Here is a 21,949-nt window from a genome sequence, read left to right as displayed (position 1 = left end):
TACACAGGAGAAACCCTGGAAAACTGAGTAACTCACCAAAATGGCTGAAGCAACCACCTTAAATACCATTTTCTGCTAAAGACAAAGGAGGATATTGGGAGGAGTGGTCTGAGACTTCAAAGGGAAGGAAGGCAATTTACATGGAGGTGAAAAAGCAAATGTTTGATAAATGTTTGCTGGGCCATCTATAAACAATACCATGAGAGAGAGAGAAAGAGAGAGAGGGGGAACTTTGATAAGAATGGGCTTAGCAAGGATCCTCCCAGTCTATTATACCTAGTATTACCTATGGTGATGCTTTGTCCTGGGCAAAGGCCTTCTATCTTAAATTCTTTTAGGCAGTTTAGGCAGTTAGGCAGAAGGTCAAAGTTTCCTTCAGAGTCTTTTGTCCTTAAAAATAATCGAGCCAAAGAGACACATTTTGGGGTGGGAAATTCTGATCCCCCACATCCCCAACTGAAACTCTGCACCCATTAAACAATTCCCCACTCCTCTCTCCCACCAGCCCCTGGGAACCACCATTCTACTTTCTGTCTCCACATTTGACTACTCTAGGTATATCATACAAGTAAAATCATACGATATTTTGTGAGTAGTTCATTTCTGTTAATATAATGCCCTCAAAATTCATCCACATTGTAGCATATATTGGTGTGATATTGTGACTGATAAGAAGAAAGTTTGGTCTTTGTCCACTGTTCCTTGCACAGAGCTCCTAAAACTTTTGGAATTTCCTAAGTGATGAGAACAATAAAAGTGTCCTTTGCTATGTTAATGAGGTGACTTTTGGAATGTCCCTAGGTCATCTAAGGGTGGGGTCCGGATCACCAGAGGAATCAATCATGTGATTAGAGGGTTGGAACTTTCAGTTCCACCTCTCTGTCCTCTGGGGAGGGGAGAGAGGCTGGCTATCAAGTTTAATCACCAATGGCCAATGATAGAACCAATGACACTTATGCGATGAAGCCTCCATAAAAACCCAAAAGGACGGGATGTGGAGAGCTTCCAGGTTGGTGAACGCACGGCAATTCACGGAGAGTGGTATACTTCCAGAAGGCATGGAGGCTCCGCACACTATCACCTTACCTTGCCCTATGTATCTCTTCCTCTGGCTGTTGATTTGTATCCTTTAACACCCTTTGTAACAAACCAGTAATCTAGCGAGCAAACAAGTTTCCTGAGTTCTGTGAGCTGCTCTAGCAAATTAATAGAATCCAAGGAGGGGATCATTGGAATCTCCAATCTGTAGCCAGTAAGTCAGAAGCACAGGTAAGAACCTGGGCTCTTGAATGATGTCTGAAGTGAAGCGTAGTCTTGTGGGACTGAGCCCTTAACCTGTGGAATCTGATGCTATCTCCAGTTAGAGAATACCAGAGTTGAGTTGAATTGCAGGATACGCAGCTGATGTCAGAGAATTGTGTGGTGGTGTGGGGAACACCTCCCCACATTGGAATTGAGTGAAGAACCCTTTTTAGTTAGAATTTCCTTCCTTTCTGAGGCTAAATAATATTCCATTGTATGTATCTACCACATTTTGTTTATCCTTTCATCCATTGATGGACACTTGGGTTGCTTCCAACAACTTTTATTACATCAGGCCATTTCTTCCACCCCATAGAAGTACATCTAGATCCTGACTTTATAACCCCAAACATGTGGAATGCCCGCCAGCTTCTGTTCACTTAGGGTGTGTCCTCAACCCTTCACTGAGTCACTGTGCTGCTCCCAGAGGACTTCACAGGCCCTCAGCACATCTATGTTCCTTCCCAGCCTTGAATTTTGACCTCTGACCATGACTTTGGTTGTGGCAAAGTATTTCTCACATTTAAGGACCCTATTTAAATATCAGCTTCTCTCTGAAACTTTCTCTCTTCTCAAGTCTCCACTGATGTCCACAAAGCCCTCTATGCTCTGCAACAGCCCAGTCTTGATCAATTGCAAGTATTTTAATTATGTGTATTTCCTCCTGTCTATCAGAGGCTCACACTAAATATATCTTTAAACCCCTGGGGCTTAGTTCAGTTGGTGGTACATACTTGGTAGTCAGTAAATGTTTTTGGAATGAATGAATAAAAACATGAATTCTCACTGCTTTCCAAAACTGAAAATAGAATATTGTGTGAGTAATTTTCATCCTCTGTCCTCCAAAATGGACGAGTATTGGGGTTTTCTTTTCGTGTTTTTCAGCATCACAATATAAAGCTGTCAGTTAACCTGATACACTAATGCCAAGTAAGAATTAGACTATTTAACAAAAGAAAGATTTGAAAGAGACGTGGAAGAAGAAAGAGCAATGACAGACTGGTATAGCAACATTGTCTTCTCATAATGCTGTCTGCTTTCTTCTTCTGTTATTTGAAGGGGCAACTGGGTACAAGGCTTCAACTCAGAGAATTGTAGTGATTAGATCTTTATGCACAGCTGGTCCACTCTGAGAGTGTGTGACTTACTTTGCTGACTTCCAACTCCCGATGGCTCCAAATACAAACAGCGTATCTCTGGAAAGATGGGGTTGACATGATAACACATAGGAGCAGCATATCAAGAAATGGCTTCTGTCCAGCAGTGAGTAAATGCCGCACTTTCACCTGCATAAAAATGCCCCAATTTATTTTATGGAGAAGGCATGGTAGCAACATACAATGAAGATTAAACAACCCTGCCAGCCTATTGGTTACCATAGACACTCCCTTGGAGTTTCAATTGATATTTGAAAATGTTGCCAATGTGGACACAATTTGCCATAACCAGCAAGAATCCAGCATTAGAAAGTGTTTAAATTATGAATGAAATGTACTGACATAAATGTATGGAGAAAACACAGAAAATATCAGATTTGCTGTATCCAGTTTTCAGTCAGTAATTTTCTTGTTTCATTTTCCTAAGTGACCAAATTTACCTAGATATTGATAAATAGTTAACTTTATCCATCAACCCTAACCTGCAAAGAATATGCATTTGCATGTGCATTTGCAATATGCATTTGCAACAACATGGATGGACCTGGAAGGCATTAAATTAAGTGAAACAAGTCAGAGAGAAAGACAAATACTGTGTGATCTTACTTATATGTGGATTCTAAAAAAGAAATCAAATTCATAGAAAAAGAAATCAGATTTGTGGGTATTAGAGGTGGAAGGGGAGGAAGGGGAATTGGAGGAGGGTGGTTAAAGGTACAAACTTCCAGTTATAAGAGAAATAAGTGCTAGAGATGTAATGTGCAACATGATCACTATAGTTAATACTGCCATATGATATAAACAAAAGCTGTTAAGAGAGTAGGTCCTAAGAGTTCTTATAACAAGTAGAGATTTGCTTTTCTTTACTTCTTAGTGTATCTCCATGAGATAATGGATGTTAACTAAAACTATTGTGGTGATCATTTCATAATATATGTAAATGAAACAATCATGCTGTATGCTTTAAACTTATGCAGTGGTGTATGTCGATTATTTCTCAATAAAACTGGGGAAAAAAAGACTATGCATTAATATCTACTATTATCAAAAGAAAGAACACTCCAAATCAGACCTTTTATGCCCTTCTACAGATCACTGGGGTTATATGGAAGTGTCATGGCTGCCACTACTTAGGGCAGAAAGGGGAACTAAGGTTTGCAACTCCTCAAACCTCTCCCAATACAGCAAGTCTGGTTTGAGTTGTTTTACACATTGGTCATCTGCAAAAGAGATTCCATGACTTCAAAACATTTGAAAATAGGGGCAAGCCCCACGGCGTAGTGGTTAAGTTCATGCACTCCGCTTCTGCCACCTGAGGTTTGCAGGTTCGGATCCCAGGTGTGGACCTACACACCACTCATTAAGCCATGCTGTGGCAGTGTCCCACATACAAAATAGAGGAAGACTGGCACACATGTTAGCTCAGGGACAATCTTCCTCAAGCAAAAAGAGGAAGATTGGCAACAGATGTCAGCTCAGGGCCAATCTTCCTCAGCAAAAAAAAAAAAAAAAAGTTTGAAAATTAGTATACTAAAAATATACAAATCCAAAGGCAGTAAAAACCTATAGAAAGGACCCACCGCTCAGATTTAGGACACCTTGGATGAGCACTAACTAGACCTGTAACATTAGACAAGCCACAGAAGCTCTCTTGGCCTCAGTTTCCACATCTGAAAACTGACTCAATGGATAAGAATCTGTAGTCTGTTCAGCTCAAAGATTCTGAAATGCAAATGAAGTCTTTTGAATGGTAATCACCTGTGGATATACAAACACAATCTTTGTTTCAGATGTTTTAAAAGGAATTTTATTTCTTAATGCAATGATATTTGATATAATAAACATATTGTGTGGGAGTCATCTACCTTTAGACCATGTTTCTCATAATCGGTGCTTAATCTCAAGGCTTTCCTTGAAGTTCTGTCCCTGTCGGTTTTGGTTGCCTGATTGGAAACTGCAAAGGTCTGAAGCAGACCTCCTATTCAATTTGCCCAACTTATTAATTATTAAATTATGTGGTTCGATTAAGCTGAAATGGAGCTCCCTGGTGTCCCAAGGTGATTAAGAGAATATGCACTCTAATCCACAATTCAAAAATTATAAATATGTGATTGGGTGAAAGAGGCTTGCTCAGGAGCTCATGGCTGTCCCATATGTCACAGCAAGTGTTTCTGCACGTTGCCAATAAAATCTTGAATATATTGCTAAGTAATAATGTGTTTGACTTCCTTGGGTCTAGCATACATAAGTCAGATAAGCAAACATTAAAAACCAATATATGCAGAATTTTCAGGCGTGTTATCTCATTTAATTTTCCCAAGATCTCCATGAAATTTGTGTGTACATAATCACGAAATTATCAGAGGTTAATTACACTGCCCAAGGTCACATCTAAGAGGGGTCAGAGATCTGGAATTAAACGCAGGTTTTGAGATCCCATTCGTTGTTCTACCCACTGCATTGTTTACCTTGACAGTAGAATTTTCCATCTAGGGTAGTGGCAACTCTCAAGAATCTACTAAGTGCACTGCAAGGACATGGTGGGAGAAAGGAGAGTCCTCACCTGCGGAGCTCTCCCCATCAAGGTGACAGAGGAAGCACCACAAGACAAAGGCAGCATATACTGAAATACCCAAAGAGCGGTATGACCCACAGGTCCTGTAAGAAGTCAGGAAAGGGGAAATTACAGGCCACATGAAGAAAAGCTTCATGCAGGAGCTAGGATCTGACCAGAGCTTTGAAGGGTAAAAGTTTGAGTATGGAGGAGCGTATCCCCAGGCAGGGATAGACAGCACGAGCAAAAGCTGAGAAGCAAGAATGCAAAAGCAACACACAGGTAGAGGCAACAGTAATGTTCTGGCCGAAAGCTGAGGGAGAGGAGGAGAATCATTCATATGTTTATCTCATTGTTATGCTTCAAAGCACACACACATATGTCATATATATTCTTTTGCATGCAAATATTACACAATAAAACTTGAGAAGATTTAGCATGGTCTCTTCAGGGAACAATTAATAGAACCTTCTGGGAATATAGTGCCTACAGTTTGAAGAGAGGGGGAGAAGATTTGGCAGATGGATTGGGTCAAAATGAGAAATGACTTGAATACAACAAGGAAACAATTAATAGTTAAGGACAATGGATGCCACTAGGAAAAATAGAAAGTTCCATGACATAAAGTCATTTTCATATCTTTGCAAACAGGAAAACACTCTTTCGTCCACTGTTTGCAACAAATTATATCTAATGAATAATCCTGGGTAATCTTACAAATTTCTCTGGTTCCTGTCCACACCGCAGTTGCTGGCAGTGCCCATAAATGGTGGTAAAATCGTGGAAGCTCTGCTCAGGGGCTGGGATGTATTCAGGCGCCATCAACCTTCTCATCTCCAGCAGACCAGTCACCTAAAACTTGGAGACACATAACCATCTCATATACAAAGTGATTTAAACTAGTTGGTGTCCCAGAGGCCAGAGATGATGTTTGTCTACTTTACTGCTACACCTCTAGAGCCTAAGATTCAAACTGATATAGTCACCAATTAATACATATTGACTACACGGATGAAAAAGAGCGCGTGAGGAGAGGCCGCACACCCTCCATTCTTTTTCCCAAGTACATCTTTTCATGTTTTTACTTAAGAAGTCCTTCAACAAATATTTATTGCATGACTTTTATGTGCTCGTCACTGTTCTACATGCTGGGGATACAGCAGTAATCAAAACAGACAGAAAAATTACTGCCAGTGTGGAGTACTTTCTAATAAATGCACACTCACGGATAAGCTCTTTTTCATCAGTGCAGAATGTGACTTCCTTGTAATAAGCTCTTATTTTAACTAAACAATGTGTGTGTGTGTGTAAAAGAATTTTGCTAGTTTTCAGTTAATGGGTATTAAAAAAAATTTCAGGTTAATCAGATCTTCCTCAACTTTTGCAATTAAAAGCTGCCGACATAGATAATATTCCTCTGATACTGGAGTGATATATTTAGGAAAAGGAATAAAGAAAGAAATCCATTTTGTATTCATGATTTTCACATTTTACAAGGTTCTTGTAAGAAATGATAGTGTAACTCTTTAAAATAATTTGAAATGACCTAAAATGGTTTCAGTCTAACAAGACCAGATGAAAATTAAGTTGCAGCCCTAATTTCACATTTCTGGCTGCGGTTTGTTTGTGTAGACCTCTGGTTTCTTTTCAGCAGAGATCAGTCGGGAGGAGGTTACGGGAGGTGTACTCAACAATCTGACGCAATCTTTCAGCAATCACAGTCAAACTCTTGTCTTATTGATTAAAAGAAAAAGGATTCTTGGACAGGGAGATTCAAAATTATACATGCTAATGTGAGCCGGACTCCAACAAATTGCTCATGAATATACCAAACGCTATTCAGAACTCTAGTTACAGAGCTGTTTTACTTAACTATAGCACCAAGATACCATTTCATTAATCTTACTTCTCTCTCAACTCTAAGAGATCATTGTGTTGTAATGGAGGTCAATCCTTAGGAAAGATCAAGTCTATGAAGGAGAGTAAATAATATCAGCATTCCATAATCTTCAGGCATCTCTTTATCTCACCACGGCATACATGCACACACATACTTCATTGGAGCCCCACAGCTTAACTTGGGCTTTTTAATTAAACTTTTTGTTTTGAAATCCTAACTGGATTTTTATTCCTCAATTTGTTTTCCTTTTCTAGATTACAAAGAAGAAAATAATTTGCTACTGTATTTGTCTTAATTCCCAAAATAACTTTATTAATAATCTAATAGATGAACTTCTTTCAAACAAAAGCACCCAGATAGAACCCCATATGACTGTAAGATACTGACTTGTACTCAAATTCCCACTTCTGGGGCCAGCCCTGTGGCATAGAAGTTAAGCTTGAGCACCCCGCTTCGGTGGCCCGGGGTTCGGCAGTTCGGATCCTGGGGGTGGACCTATGCACCGCTTATCAAGCCACACTGTGGTAGGCGTCCCACATATAAAGTAGAGGAAGATGGGCACCAATGTCAGCCCAGGGCCAATTTTCCTCAGCAAAAAGAGGAGGATTGGTGGCAGATGTTAGCTCAGTGCTAATCTTCCTCAAAAGAAAAAGGAAAATTCCTACTGCCCTGTAGTAGAGAATTCTTCCTGGAGGCACAAAGGATGAACGTTTAAAAGCTCATTAAATGCTAGTCAAAATAAAGCCTCGAAAAACCTATTTTAATCATATAGAAAGTCCCCATGGTTTTCTAACCAAAAACATCTTGTACTCCCCATCATATTATTAATCAGACATTAAAGTTTGTGAATTGTCTGACCCACCTCTGTGACACTACAAATTCTATGATGACATGGAACACGTCTGTCCTATCTGCATATCCCAAAACCTCACCAATGTTGGGCATATAGTGAATGCTGAGTAAATTTATTCCCCAAATTATCATTGTACTAATTTGTATTGAAAGCATAATTCCAAGTAAAGGACATATGAATATATAAACCACTTACTATGTACAAATGCAAATATACATGTAAAATGGAAGACAGAAGGGGTGTTATTGTTCTACTTGGAAAAGAAAATGGCAACCTCACATTTTTTGAAAACTTGCTGTTTGACAAGGCTGTGTAAGTTTCTCAGGCATCCAAAAAGGACAGTTTATTTTGTTAAAGATAGAATGGTCAGCAGAGAGGAATTCTGACATATTAGGGTAGGGAAGGAGCATAGAGCAAACAAAAGCCAATGTTTTCCAAGACTTGGTTGGCATAAGAACTTTCTACATCAAGGGATGAAGAGGAAGAAACAGATGGTGTTTTCTTTCCTACCGTCTTTCCCCAGAGGAGGAAGGGGATTTCTCTTGCAAGCCTCTTTCTTCTGCCAATTAGGCATCATGGTGTTGTTGTTGATTGTGGGGTTGTGGGGTAGGTTCCTAACGTAATGCTGCTAGATTTAGCAAATAACAATACAAGATGCTTAGATAAATTTGAATTTTAGATAACGAATAACTTTAAAATATATGTCCCACTCTTCTATTTGGGAGTCCTGTATTTTCTCTGGCAATCCTCCCCCAATAGCAGGGTAAATTCAATCTACGCTTCCCAAGAAGGAGATTTCCAATGGATCGTAGGTTTCCTAGAGTTCTATTTCTTTCTTTTTAATCTACGCTAGTCACATTTTGCCTCTCCCAGGGCTGAATGACTGACTACATTGGGGATTTTTTTTTAATCTTTTCAAGATATTGTATTTGATTATGTCATGATGACCTCCCAGATTTTCCAAAGAGAAAAGGGTCCACTCACCAATCAGCATCCTCTTCCTGTGGGCTCTCGATAGTAGCTGAAGTTTCCCAAATATTGTCGTAAAGGGAAACCCTGTTGACTCCATTTCTCAGACTAGATCAAGTAGACTTCCTGTCCTAAAGAAGACTGCACGGCCTTGTGTATTTTGACATAAGACTGTAGAAATACGAAAAGGCAGCTAGTCTTCAGGAAACCTGGACTTCATTCTGGGTTCTCACAATGACTTTCTGTGTAGACATCAGGTAAGTTATTTCAAGATTTTGTGGCCCCCAGCATTTCATCATTTGGGGGCTGATAACAATTCCAGCATCACTTAACTGAAAATAATATTACAAGACTATGAAAATTCTGAAAAAAGTGAAATCTTGTGGAAAAATGTTACATCATTTGTTTAAAAAATGCTTACTTCTCAGAAGGACTCAAGATGGCATAGAATATGCATAAATATGAACTCTCTCTTTAAATAAAGTGATGTCTCATTTCCCTGGCATTTTCAGAGAGTGTTCCACATTAAGCTGAAACTTTAGAAAAATAATTCTAAATCATGAATCTCTGAGCATACTGAAAATTTTTTTTGCATTTTCTTGATGGTTTTAAGACAACATGAGAAACATTGGTTATTGTGCTGTGATACACAAACAAGTAAACAAGAAACAAATGCATAAAAGGATTTTATACTTTTGAGGGTTTCCTGAGCCATTTCGACACAGAGGATGGTTTGTCCTTGTAATAAACGGCCCTGGCTGTGGGCTGTCACAGGCCTCTGTCCCTTGGGCTGCTGTTATTTCTCAGCACTGTCACAGGCCATCATTTCTCTTTGGTGCTGCCGCCCACCTTCTCCTGCACTTTATATGCAATTTCATGGGAAAAGCACATATCCTATGACAAGGCATGTGGAATTGCCACTCAGAGGCAATTTTACCTCTGCATTGCTGCCTATGTTCCCAGTGGCTGAGACCGGCAGTTTCTGGAGGGCTCTACTATATATCTTCATGTCGTCCACAGGTCCTGCGTAAATGCAGTATATTTAACAATCATTGATATTTATTTCAAATGTGGAATACCTCCAGATACACTAAGAACTATTGTATTATTTTTCAATCATATATCTATTATCAAAAAGTAATGAAATTTTATGCCTGACAGCTGCTAAACCATCCCAGTCAGCTGAATTACCATATTCCTTCGTTACGGGCACACCTGAATAAACATTTTAATGTTCCTGAATTTGAAATAAGTCTTACGATTAATATATGTATTTAATGTGATAATGCTTCTTTGATTCCAGAAAAGCTTCTATTAAGAATAATGCATCTTCAATTAATGAATTCATAGGTTAAAGAATAGGAGCATTTTTAGAGTTTTTCTACACAAAGTTCAAAGAGGCTGAGTAGATACTGTGAGAAAACAGCAATATTACAGATGTTAGTAATACAGCCTTGAATCATCATCACACCTCCCCCCATACCATTATCTCCTTCCACACTTCAAAGGCAACTTTGATCTATAGCTTTCTAGTCCAATTTTCCATTTTGGTATATAGCCTTCTATTATATGTATAATTCAAAATATCTGTTATATTGTTTTTATATTACAGAATGATATAATAATATTGCTGTGTAATTTATTTCTATCAGTTCACGTTATGTTTTGAGAACTATCCAATATGTATAAATACACTTCCACAGTAACATATGTAGAAATAATTTATCCCTTTTAACTGCAGTATGACCTTATCACAACTTATCACAGTTTATATATTCATCCCTCTATTGGTGGATATTTAGTTTGCTTTAAATTTTTGCTGCAACCCACAATCGTCAGTGAACAAGTTTGTTCACATCTCTTGAGCTCAAGGACCAGAATGTCTCACGGTGGTATGCTGGACCCAGCTCCAATGACTTGTGAGAAATGATGGTGCACATCTCTTTCCTACTCCGCCTTCAGTGATGTGATTTGGGTGGCTTGAAAACGACCAAGGCAGGAGCATTTACACCATGGAAAATGGCAAACGTACACAGCAAATTCCCTGTCCCCCAACTGGAAAGCTACTTGCTAAACATTTACCAGCAACCAGACATTTGTCAGCACAGTACTGCATGTATATTTCCTAAAGTGAAATTACTAAATTTTAAGATATGCTTGTTTTCATTTTTTCTGGATGCAACCAAAGTTGCTGTGCCACCAGTTACTCCCAGCCAACAGTAAATGAAAGTATTGCTTCTAAAACGTCTTTACAAAGGCTTGATGTTGCCAGATCTGTTGACTTATGCCTACACGATACATAAAGATTAGCAACCCATACTGGTTTCATTTGTATTTTCCCACTAAGCAGTGAAGCTGAGCATACTTTCATATGCATGGTGGATATTTAGATTTCCTTGCCTTTAAATTGCCAATTAAAGAGTTCTTTACGTAGTCTGGAAAATTAATCTTTGTTATATAATTTACAAATATCTTTTGTCACTCTGCTGCTTGTCTTTTAACCTTGCTTATGGTGTTTGCCATGCACTTGCTACGTGACTTGAGAAAGCTACTTAATGTCTACGTATCTTACATTTCTCATCTGTAAAACTGGAACAATAACTGAACCCATCTTATTGGTTGAGTTGACACATGTATATCAGTGCCTGGCAATTACTGTTATTATTCTCATTCTTCTTCTTATTATTATTATTATCACATTTCTCTATGGAAATTCTTGGTTTTGACATGGTTTTTTTCCCTTTATGGTTGTTTATTGAAGAAATCTTTCCCAAATCCGAGAGGTGGGGAGATAGACTACTCTATTTTCTTCTCCTAGTTGTGGATTTTTTTAAGTCATTTACACATTTGACTCTGCCTTTTTCTTTCTTTTGTTCTCAGCAGCTAGCCAGAATTCCTGGGGTCAGTAGGTGCTCAATAAATGTTTACAGAAAGAACAAAGGGAAGGAAGGAGAGAGGAATTAGCATTAATTTTTATAAATGGTCCTGCAGAGAAACTTAAGGGAGAGAAAGCCGAAAGAAGAGCTGGTGAAATAAATTGCTATTAACTATACTCACACCCTATTAAAATGGAAATCTCTTATTCCCTTGTCATATTTACATCAATCTTACAGCAGCATTAAAAATTAATAACTTCCAAGGCAAGCAAGGACAATTGGTGTCTGGACTTGAGATGTTTTATTTTATACACAATAACGAGTTCTCCGTTTAGTCCCTTCCCAGAAAACATCCATGTAATTCTTTTTTTTTTTCAATTGAGTTAATGATAGGTTACAATCTTGTGAAATTTCAGTTGTACATTAATGTTTGTCATTCTCATTGTAGGTGCACCACTTCACTCTTTGTGCCCACCCCCCACCCCACCTTTCCCCTGGTATCCACTAAACTGTTCTTAGTCCATAATTTTAAATTCTTCATATGAGTGGAGTCATACACAGATTGTCCTTCTCTAGCTGGCTTATTTCACTTAACATAATTCCCTCAAGGTCCATCCATGTTATTGCAAATGGAATGATTTTGTTCTGTTTTGCAGCTGAGTAGTATTCCATTGTATAAATGTACCACATCTTGTTTATCCATTCGTCTGTTGATGGGCACTTAGGTTGCCTCCATGTCTTGGCTATTGTAAATAATGCTGCAATGAACACTGGGGTACATAGGACTTTTGGGATTGCTGACTTCAAGCTCTTTGGATAAATACCCAGTAGTGGGATGGCGGGATGGTATGGTAGTTCTATTTTTAATTTCTTGAGGAATCTCCATACTGTTTTCCATAGTGGCTGCACCAGTTTGCATTCCCACCAGCAGTGTACGAGGGTTCCTTTTTCTCCACAACCTCTCCAACGTTTGTTACTATTAGTTTTAGATATTTTTGTCATTCTAATGGGTGTAAGGTGATATCTTAGTGCAGTTTTGATTTGCATTTCCCTGATGATCAGCAATGATGAGCATCTTTTCATGTGCCTATTGGCCATCCGTATACCTTCTTTGGAGAAATGTCTGTTCATGTCTCCAGCCCATTTTTTGATTGGGTTGTTTGATTTTTTGTTGTTGAGTTGTGAGAGTTCTTTATATATTATGGATATTAAGCCTTTCTCAGATATATGACTTGCAAATATTTTTTCCCAGTTAGTGGGTTGTTTTTTTGTTTCAATCCTGTTTTCATTTGCCTTGAAGAAGCTCTTTAGTCTGATGAAGTCCCATTTGTTTATTCTTTCTATTGTTTCCCTTCTCTGAGAAGGCATGGTGTCTGAAAAGATCCTTTTAATACTGATGTCAAAGAGTGTACTGCCTACGTTTTCTTCCAGAAGGCTTATGGTTTCAGGTCTCACCTTTAGGTCTTTGATCCATTTTGAGTTTATTTTGGTGAATGGTGAAAAAGAATGGTCAATTTTCATTCTTCTACAGGTGGCTTTCCAGTTTTCCCAGCACCATTTGTTGAAAAGACTTTCTTTTCTCCATTGTATGCCCTCAGCTCCTTTGTCAAAGATAAGCTGTCCATAGATGTGTGGTTTTATTTCTGGGCTTTCAATTCTGTTCCATTGATCTGTGCACCTGTTTTTGTACCAGTACCATGCTGTTTTGATTACTGTAGCTTTGTTGTATGTTTTGAAGTCAGGGATTGTGATGCCTCCCGTTTTGTTCTTTTTTCTCAGGATTGCTTTAGAAATTCGGGGTCTTTTGTTGCCCCATATGAATTTTAGGATTCTTTGTTCTAATTCTGTAAAGAATGTCATTGGGATTCTGATTGGGATGGCATTGAATCTGTAGATTGCTTTAGGTAGAATGGACATTTTAACTATGTTTATTCTTCCAATCCATGTACATGGAATGTCTTTCCATCTCCTTATGTCGTCATCCAATTCTCTCAGAAAGGCATTGTAATTTTCATTATATAGGTCCTTCACTTCCTTAAATTTACCCCAAGGTATTTTATTCTTTTTGCAGCGATTGTGAATGGTATTGTGTTCTTGAGTTCTTTTTCTGTTAGTTCGTTATTGGAGTATAGAAATGCTACTGATTTATGCAAATTGATTTTGTACCCTGCAACTTTGCTGTAGTTGTTGATTACTTCTAAGAGTTTTCCAATGGATTCTTTGGGGTTCTCTATATATAAGATCATGTCGTCTGCAAACAGCGAGAGTTTCACTTCTTCCCTCCCTATTTGGATTCCTTTTATTCCTTTTTCTTGCCTGATTGCTCTGGCAAGGACCTCCAGTACTATGTTAAATAAGAGTGGTGATAGAGGACATCCTTGTCTCGTTCCTGTTTTCAGGGGGATGGTGTTCAGTTTTTGCCCATTGAGTATGATGTTGGCTATGGGTTTGTCACATATGGCCTTTATTATGTTGAGGTAGTTTCCTTCTATGCCCATTTTGTTCAGAGTTTTTATCATAAATGGCTGTTGGATCTTGTCAAGTGCCTTCTCTGCATCTATTTAGATGATCATGTGGTTTTATTCCTCAGTTTGTTGATGTGGTGTATCACGTTGATTGATTTGCGGATGTTGAACCATCCCTGTGTCCCTGGTATGAATCCCACGTGATCATGATGTATGATCCTTTTGATGAATTTCTGAATTCTGGTTGCCAAAATTTTGTTTAGAATTTTTGCATCTATGTTCATCAGTGATATTGGCCTGTAGTTCTCTTTTTTCGTGGTGTCCTTGTCAGGTTTTGGTATCATCTGGTCCTGGGGTTTTATTCTTTGGGATGTTTTTGATTGCTGTTTCAATCTCTTTCCTTGTGATTGGTCTGTTCAGATTGTCTGCCTCTTCTTGAGTGAGCTTTGGGAGATTGTAGGAGTCCAAGAATTTATCCATTTCCTCTAGGTTATCCACTCTGTTGGCATATAGTTTTTTGTAGTATTCTCTTATAATCTCTTGTATTTCTGCAGAGTCTGTTGTTATTTCTCCTCTTTCATTTCTGATTTTGTTTATTTGAGCTTTCTCCCTTTTTTTCTTTGTAAGTCTGGCCAGTGGGTTGTCAATTTTATTTATCTTCTCAAAAAACCAGCTCTTTGTTTCATTGATTCTTTCTACTGCCTTTTTCATTTCAATAGTATTTATTTCTGCTCTAATTTTTATTATTTCTCTCCTTCTGTTGACTTTGGGCTTTATTTGTTCTTTTTTCTCTAGTTCAGTTAGGTGTATTTTAAGATTGCTTATTTGGGATTTTTCTTGTTTGTTAAGATGTGCCTGTATTGCAATGAATTTTCCTCTTAAAACAGCTTTTGTTGTATCCCATATGAGTTGGTATGGCATGTTATCATATTCATTTGTTTCCAGGTATTTTTTTATTTCTTCTTTAATTTCTTCAATGATCCATTGCTTGTTCAGTAGTGTGTTGTTTAGTCTCCACATCTTTGTGCCTTTCTCAGCTTTTTTCTTGTAATTAATTTCTAGCCTTATAGCACTATGATGGGAGAAGATGCTTGTTATTATTTCAATTTTTTTAAATTTGTACAGGCTTGCCTTGTTTCCCAACAATGATCTATCCTTGAGAATGTTCCATGTGCACTTGAGAAGAATGTGTATTCAGCTCTTTTAGGGTGAAGTGATCTATATATGTCTATTAAGTCCAATTGTTTTAGTTTTTCATTTAGCTCCACTATTTCCTTGTTGATTTTCTGTCTGGATGATCTGTCAATTGATGTGAGTGGGGTGTTGAGGTCCCCTACTATTATTGTGTTGTTTTTAACATCTTCCTTTAGATCTGTTAATAGTTGCTTTATGAATCTTGGTGCTCCTGTATTGGGTGCATAGATATTTATAAGCGTTATTTCTTCTTGAAGAAGTGTCCCTTTGATCATTATATATTGTCCCTCTGTGTCTCTCTTTACCTGTCTTATTTTGAAATCCACTTGGTCTGATATAAGAATTGCAACACCTGCCTTTTTTTCCTTGCTATTAGCTTGAAAGTATTGTCCTCCACCCCTTCACCCTGAGTCTGTGTTTGTCCTTGGGGCTGAGGTGTGTTTCCTGGAGGCAACAAATTGTTGGATCTTGTTCTTTAATCCATTTTGCCACTCTGTGTCTTTTTATTGGAGAGTTCAATCCGTTTACATTGAGAGTGATTATTGATGCATGTCTACTTAACGCTGTCAATCTGTCGCTCATTATCTTGTTTTCCTGCATTTCTTTTCCTGTGTGCTTTTGACTACCCATTTAATACTGCAATTTCTTATGCTGGGTTTCTTAGATTTTTCCTTATTTATGATTTGTGACTCTGTTCTGTATTTTATTTTAGTGTCTACCTTGAAATTTGCATTTAGAATCTCATGTATAATATAGTCTATTCTCTGGTGGTCTCTTACTTACTTGACCAATACTGATTTAGACCCTTTGCTCTTCCCCTCCTAAGTAATTATTTTCATTTCTTATTCCAACTCGTGTTATGAATTTGTAGTTAGAGTGATAAGATTGTCCTTGCTTTGATATTTTCCTTACCTTGACCCTAATGCTATAGTTGAATATTTGCTATCCTGTTCTGGTTCTATCCATTGGTCTCCCTAGTCTGTGGATTGTGACCCCTTTCTCCCCTCTTTCTTTTTTCAGGTATGAGAGCCTTCTTGAGGATTTCTTGTAGTGGAGGGCTTTTAGTTATAAATTCCCTTAACTTTTGTTTGTCTGGAAAAGATTTAATTCCTCCCTCATATCTGAAGGAAATTCTTGCTGGATAGAGTATTCTTGGCTGAAGATTTTTATCTTTTAAGGCTTTGAATATGTCACTCCATTCTCTCCTAGCTTGTAAGGTTTCTGTAGAGAAATCCGCTGACAGTCTGATAGGGGCTCCTTTATAGGTTATTCTCTTCTTTTTTCTTACTTCGCTGAGTATTCTTTCCTTATCTTTCCTTCTAGCCAATTTTACTACTATGTGCCTTGCAGTAGGTCTTTTAACATTGACAAATCTAGGAGATCTGAAAGCTTCCTCTACACACATTTCTCCGTCAATCCCTAGATTTGGGAAGTTCTCTTCAATAATTTTGTTAAGCACACTTTCTGCTCCATTTTCCTTTTCCATGTTCTTGGGAATTCCTGTGACCCTTATGTTCTTACTCCTCATTGAATCCACTATCTCTCGGAGATTTTCATCGTTTTTTCAAATTCTTAGTTCTCTTTCTTCCTTTGTCTGGAGCCATTCAGCCTATCTTCAGTTATGTTAATTTGCTTTTCTATGGTGTCTACATGGGCATTCAGGGAATCCATATTCTGTTTTATCTGGTCCATTGTGTTTTTCATCTCTAGCAATTCTGTTTGATTCTTCTTTATGATTTCAATCTCTTTTGTGAAGTAACTCCAGAACTTGGCTTGTTTCTCTATCTTTCTCTCTACCTCATTGAGTTTTTTGATTATAGCTGCTCTGAACTCATTATCACTTAGTTTACCTAATTCCAAGTCCTCAGGACTTAATTCCATGTTTTTATTGTTTTCCTTCTGGTCTGGGGCTTTTATAAATTGCTGGATGGTAGAGGAGCAGTTTTTTCGCATGGTGGTAGAATTCGGTTGCAGTTACAGCCTGTCGCCACTAGATGGGGGTCGAGAGCCACGTGTTATGAGCTCTCCGCCTTTGGGTAAGATAGCTGCGCCCAGTGGCTTTGCCTGGAGGGAGGGGCTGCTATTCTGGCGCACCGATCTAGATTCAGATCAGTTCTGTTCTCTGGTCTCCCGAGGCCCTGGGTTTATGGGGTCCCCGCAGATGGGAGCTTTCCCCTCGTCAGTGGGTTTCCACTGAACCAGCGGCAGGAGTCCTGGATGATCCCCCGGTCGCGCGGCCCCTCCCCCACTCCTTCCCAACCCTCGCCGCAGCGATTGCAGACTCTACGGGAGGGAGCGATGTTCTCTCCTACCGTTCCAGTGCCTCTGAGGCCGTAAGTAAGGTTTATGATCTCCGCCTTCTTGGTATTGTAGGTCTCTAACGTGTTGGCATTAGATTTATTCTCTGAAATTCAGTTTTTCCAATCCTTTGTTGTATTTTGGAGGGGAGAGAAACCCGGGTCAGCTCACCCCGCCATTTTGCTCCCCAGAACGTCACATCCATGTAATTCTTAGATGTTACACTGTCTCTCCCTGAATCTTTTTTTTTTCTGACATATTCTTGGAATTCAGGGAAATCCAATTAGAATTTACAGCTGAAAAGCTGGATGGGAAAGCATACTGACGCTCAGGCCTGTGCTCTTCTCATTCCCCACCAGGCCTCTACCCTGACAGCCACAATCTGTGTGGGTAAGCCATCGAACTAGTATACAAAACCCTCAAATCTGGTATATAGATAGAAGCTACAGACTGAAGAGTTAATAGTATGATCACTAGCAACTGGGGAGTCCTCATACTCAAAAGTTTGGGAACCACCAAACTAAATGATAGGCGACAAGAAAGGTGGACTTCCAAATGCTTACCTGGAGTCAAAAATTTCAAATTCATGTCAAGCTGCAAAGCCACGAAGTTCACCATCAGGTGATTTTAGCTTATTGGCACCTTCTATTTGCGTACTTACTCTTATTCCATCGTCAACCAATTAAGTTATTCAAAAGTTAAATTCCTTGGGATTAAGGATTTTATTACTTGTTAATAACATTCCCCATTCCCATGAGTTATGCAATGCACATTTCTAACATCTAGCCTACCACACTGTACCACACTAAAATGATCTGATTTACAGGTAGTCCTTGACTTCAAATTATCAGCCTTTCTTACAAATGGAACTTTTATGATCCATCAGTGTCGTGCTTAAAGCATTTTGGCTTTTTGCATTGGTTCAGGTTTTCATACATCAGCTCCTCAATGCACAGTTCAAGCCACAGGGCAGCGCACAGTCTCTCAGACAACGCTTGCACTTCTGCACAATTACCACCTTGAGCAGCTGGCAGTCCGAGATGCAGTTAGTAGAATATCACGCTGAAGTTTATATAAATAGGTGGAAATGGAGAAAATAAGAGTGATGATACTAAGGAGAAGATCATTGTGAGAAGAGTGAAATTACTGTCACGCTGAAATCAAAATATATAAAACCCCAATGGGATGCTCATTTGTCTCAAAGTGGCCCTTTACGTATTCAGTTTTGAATGGAAAAAAAAATAAATGTGCAGAAAATGCTGAAAATATAAAAAGGGAAGTGTGTTTAAAAGGTGATACGTAAGTACAGAAATGAAGTATTATATATGCAATTGGAAGATGGCATTCTGACTACATTTGTCCCCTGCTCCCTCTGAGAGGAACGCAGTACGATTGGTCTTTATACCCCAGCAGCAAGCACAGCGCTGTCTCCTAATAGGCACTCAAAGGACGTGTGTTGAACCAACTCGTTTAATTGTGTACAAGCCTGTGCTTCTATGTACTCCAGATATCTGAGACCACGCTCATTACATAAAAATTTAAAGTACTTCTTGGTCATTAGGGTTTTCCTTTGTTTCTGTTCGCCCACAAGAAAGCATTCCCTTCTAAACTCCATGTATAACCCTCACTAAGATTAAGCCACTCATATGGTCTAAACAGATGCTGACTCACGTGACAGTGCCAAAATTCTGCTTTACACTATTTGTACTTCTTACATCTCTACTATTTCACTAACCAGCCATCTTAGTGACAAAAAGAAATGGATGCAATTTTTACATATGTGCAAAATGACTCCGCTTAAATGAATTCCAGTCCTTCTGCCTCTTTTGTGAAAGCTTTTCCCTGGTGCCAGTGAGAGCTTGGCTAGGGAAAGCCTGAAGGGATTGGTCCGTTATTGGAGAATGGAGAGGAAGGAGCGTTTTATGAAAGTGGGATCATTATAATGCTTCCCATTAAAACATTTTTAGTGCTCGCATTTCAAGCTTAACACAGTCTACTCTGTAACTTGGCAATAACCCAGACCCGAGAACCAATGAGCTACTCGGGTTTCCTGAGGCTTCTCAAGCAATGAAGCAGGCAGCTCTTTCTCTTTTCTGATAGCCATCAAAAGAATAAATTACTAAACAATAGACAATCCGGCTTCATTTAAAACATATGAAGCACTTCACAGTACTCCTGCCATCTTTTTCGGTCAAATGGAACAGCTGTTTTAAAGGCATAGTGTTAGACCTGAAAAATTATTAATCTAACTTTTAATGATTTAATCCTTTAAAATACACACTTCACACCAAGTGCAGTCTGTCGATTTCAATGAAGTTATATAACTGCCTTACAAAAATGCTCTTAGAAAAATCTATTTCTTTGCAACATTGTGATAAGATCTTTCTTTCAGAATGCCAAAGAACGTGCTAAATAATTAAATAAAATTTTTTTAAGCAAACAGATTTTCATTTCTTAAATAACAATGAATAGAGACTCTCTATAAACATAACCCTACTCTGAATGCTTATGGGTCTGTGGTCCGACCCAGGAGAGTTTTTCCCTGTTGTGAAGTTACATGTTCAATCATAACCTTGGTTTATCATCTTTACCACCTGGTAAAGACGCTTTTTTGCTGCTATCACTGGCTGGAGCAATCTCCGTCAGTCAGTGCAACGTGAGCCCAATTTATCTTTTGTTTCGAAAGTTTCATTTATTCTGCAACCTCAAAAAACAAATGACGAATTTAGCTTTACCCTTGTTACTAAGCTGGTGGTTGCCTATTTCTAACAACTTAAAAAGTGGTTGGAACCGATGGTTTTAAATTCAGATTAATATATCGCCGCTTAAGCCACAAAGGAAATAACGACATCTAATCAGGATATTCTCAAAGTCGGTAGAGCTGCCTGCTTCCAATCAGTAATCCTGTTCGCCAAAACATTTTCTGAGAAGTACATTTATAAATGTATTTTTGAACTTCCTGTGTGTCTTGCTTTGAGAAGAAAAACATTCCTAAAAGTATAATCCTGCAAAACAGAAAAAGGAAAGAGAGCTGTGAAGCTGACACACGTTGTTTATGACCCTCTGAGACTTCCTCTTAGACGGCAGTTAGCAATATTGTCTCACATATGATCTGGCAAAATAAGATGCCACAAAATCTAATGTGTCAGCAAAGATATCTGACAAGAAAACAATAAAGATGTGTATGTGTCCATGTGTCTGTGTGTCTGAGAACTTTATAAAAGAAACTACAGTTTCCTGGTAAAATTTTACAGTAGAGGATTCCACGATCAAATCTTATTAACCAAGTTTCAATCAGTTAACATTTTTTGAGCACCTACTTTATGTGAAGAATTGATCTAGACACAAGACATGCAAGAGAAGGCACTTACTAAGGATCTACCTTCAAGGAGCTTATTGCTTAGTTGGGCCAAAAGGACCAACACATAGAAAGATGACAACTCTAAGAGGCAAAATATAAATGACCAAAAAGTGGCAGAGACAATAAATGCTGTGCATCAAAGGATCCCTTTGGGTGAGGGAGGTCAGTGAATCTTTCTGAGAAGAGGGAGATATAAGTGACCCTGAGCTTTGCCAGTCAGAAGCTCATACTTTACATTCTAGTATTTCCCCTTGGGGGAATTTCTTGATCATGAAAATGGTTCTTTAAAAATCTATTAATAGGCTACTCTATTCACATGACTTCAGTGTCTCCCTCCTTCTTTTGAAAAGGCCAAGTGAAAACCCCATTCAATAAAACATAGTATAGATACTTCTGAACAGATGTTGAAATAATAATGACAGTGCCTATTCGGAGCTAAATCCAACGATAAATATAATAAATGCAACAAAATTTGTATGTTTTAAAAACCATGACTATTTTTTTAAAAAGAAAACAGACCAACCAAGATTCTGTTAAAATGTTTGCTTCCTAAAGAGGGGAGCAAAAGGGCAAAAGATCAGGAAACGAGCGAAGATACTCCCATTAGTAGAACAGTGCTTAAGATATGCTAGCACAACCAAGTCAACTTCCAGCTAAATGACACAAGCAGATGATGGCATTGAGAGAGAGAAAAGAGAGTAAGAGAGGAAAATGGGGCAATCCAACCACCAAATAATAGCGATACTAGAAGAGAGAGAGCCAGCGATACTAAAACAGTACTCAAGGAAATAAAGCTCAACTGGATAGAAAGAGAAACCCAGTCAGACATTACAGAAGAACCACGAATTTCTGTGAGAACAACGCAGGGCTTGACAGAACGGGTGACATGAACAATTAGCTGCACATAACTCTAAAAAGCAAATCAAGCAAGGTCAATGCGGAAAAAAATTACTGGCAATGAAATGGCTGGAGTATTGAATATTAGTATGACAAAGAAACAAATTAGATCCAAATGTCACA

The 21,949-nt window shown here is 38.5% G+C and overlaps 1 long non-coding RNA gene across 1 annotated transcript in view; it reads right to left on the bottom strand.

Moving 5' to 3' along the window:
- Window positions 1-2,450: 2,450 nt before the first annotated feature.
- Window positions 2,451-21,949, bottom strand: part of LOC139039897 (uncharacterized) — a 40,968-nt gene continuing 21,469 nt past the window's right edge. The window contains exon 4 of the long non-coding RNA XR_011493197.1: window positions 2,451-2,588. This is a non-coding gene — a long non-coding RNA (uncharacterized lncRNA). The remainder of the gene's footprint in view (window positions 2,589-21,949) is intronic.

This window comes from Equus asinus, chromosome 12, assembly GCF_041296235.1.
Source record: "Equus asinus isolate D_3611 breed Donkey chromosome 12, EquAss-T2T_v2, whole genome shotgun sequence".
In the NCBI taxonomy this organism is placed as follows: Eukaryota; Metazoa; Chordata; class Mammalia; order Perissodactyla; family Equidae; genus Equus; species Equus asinus.
Note: the sequence above shows the minus strand (reverse complement) of the source record. Positions and strands in the feature narration are given on the sequence as shown.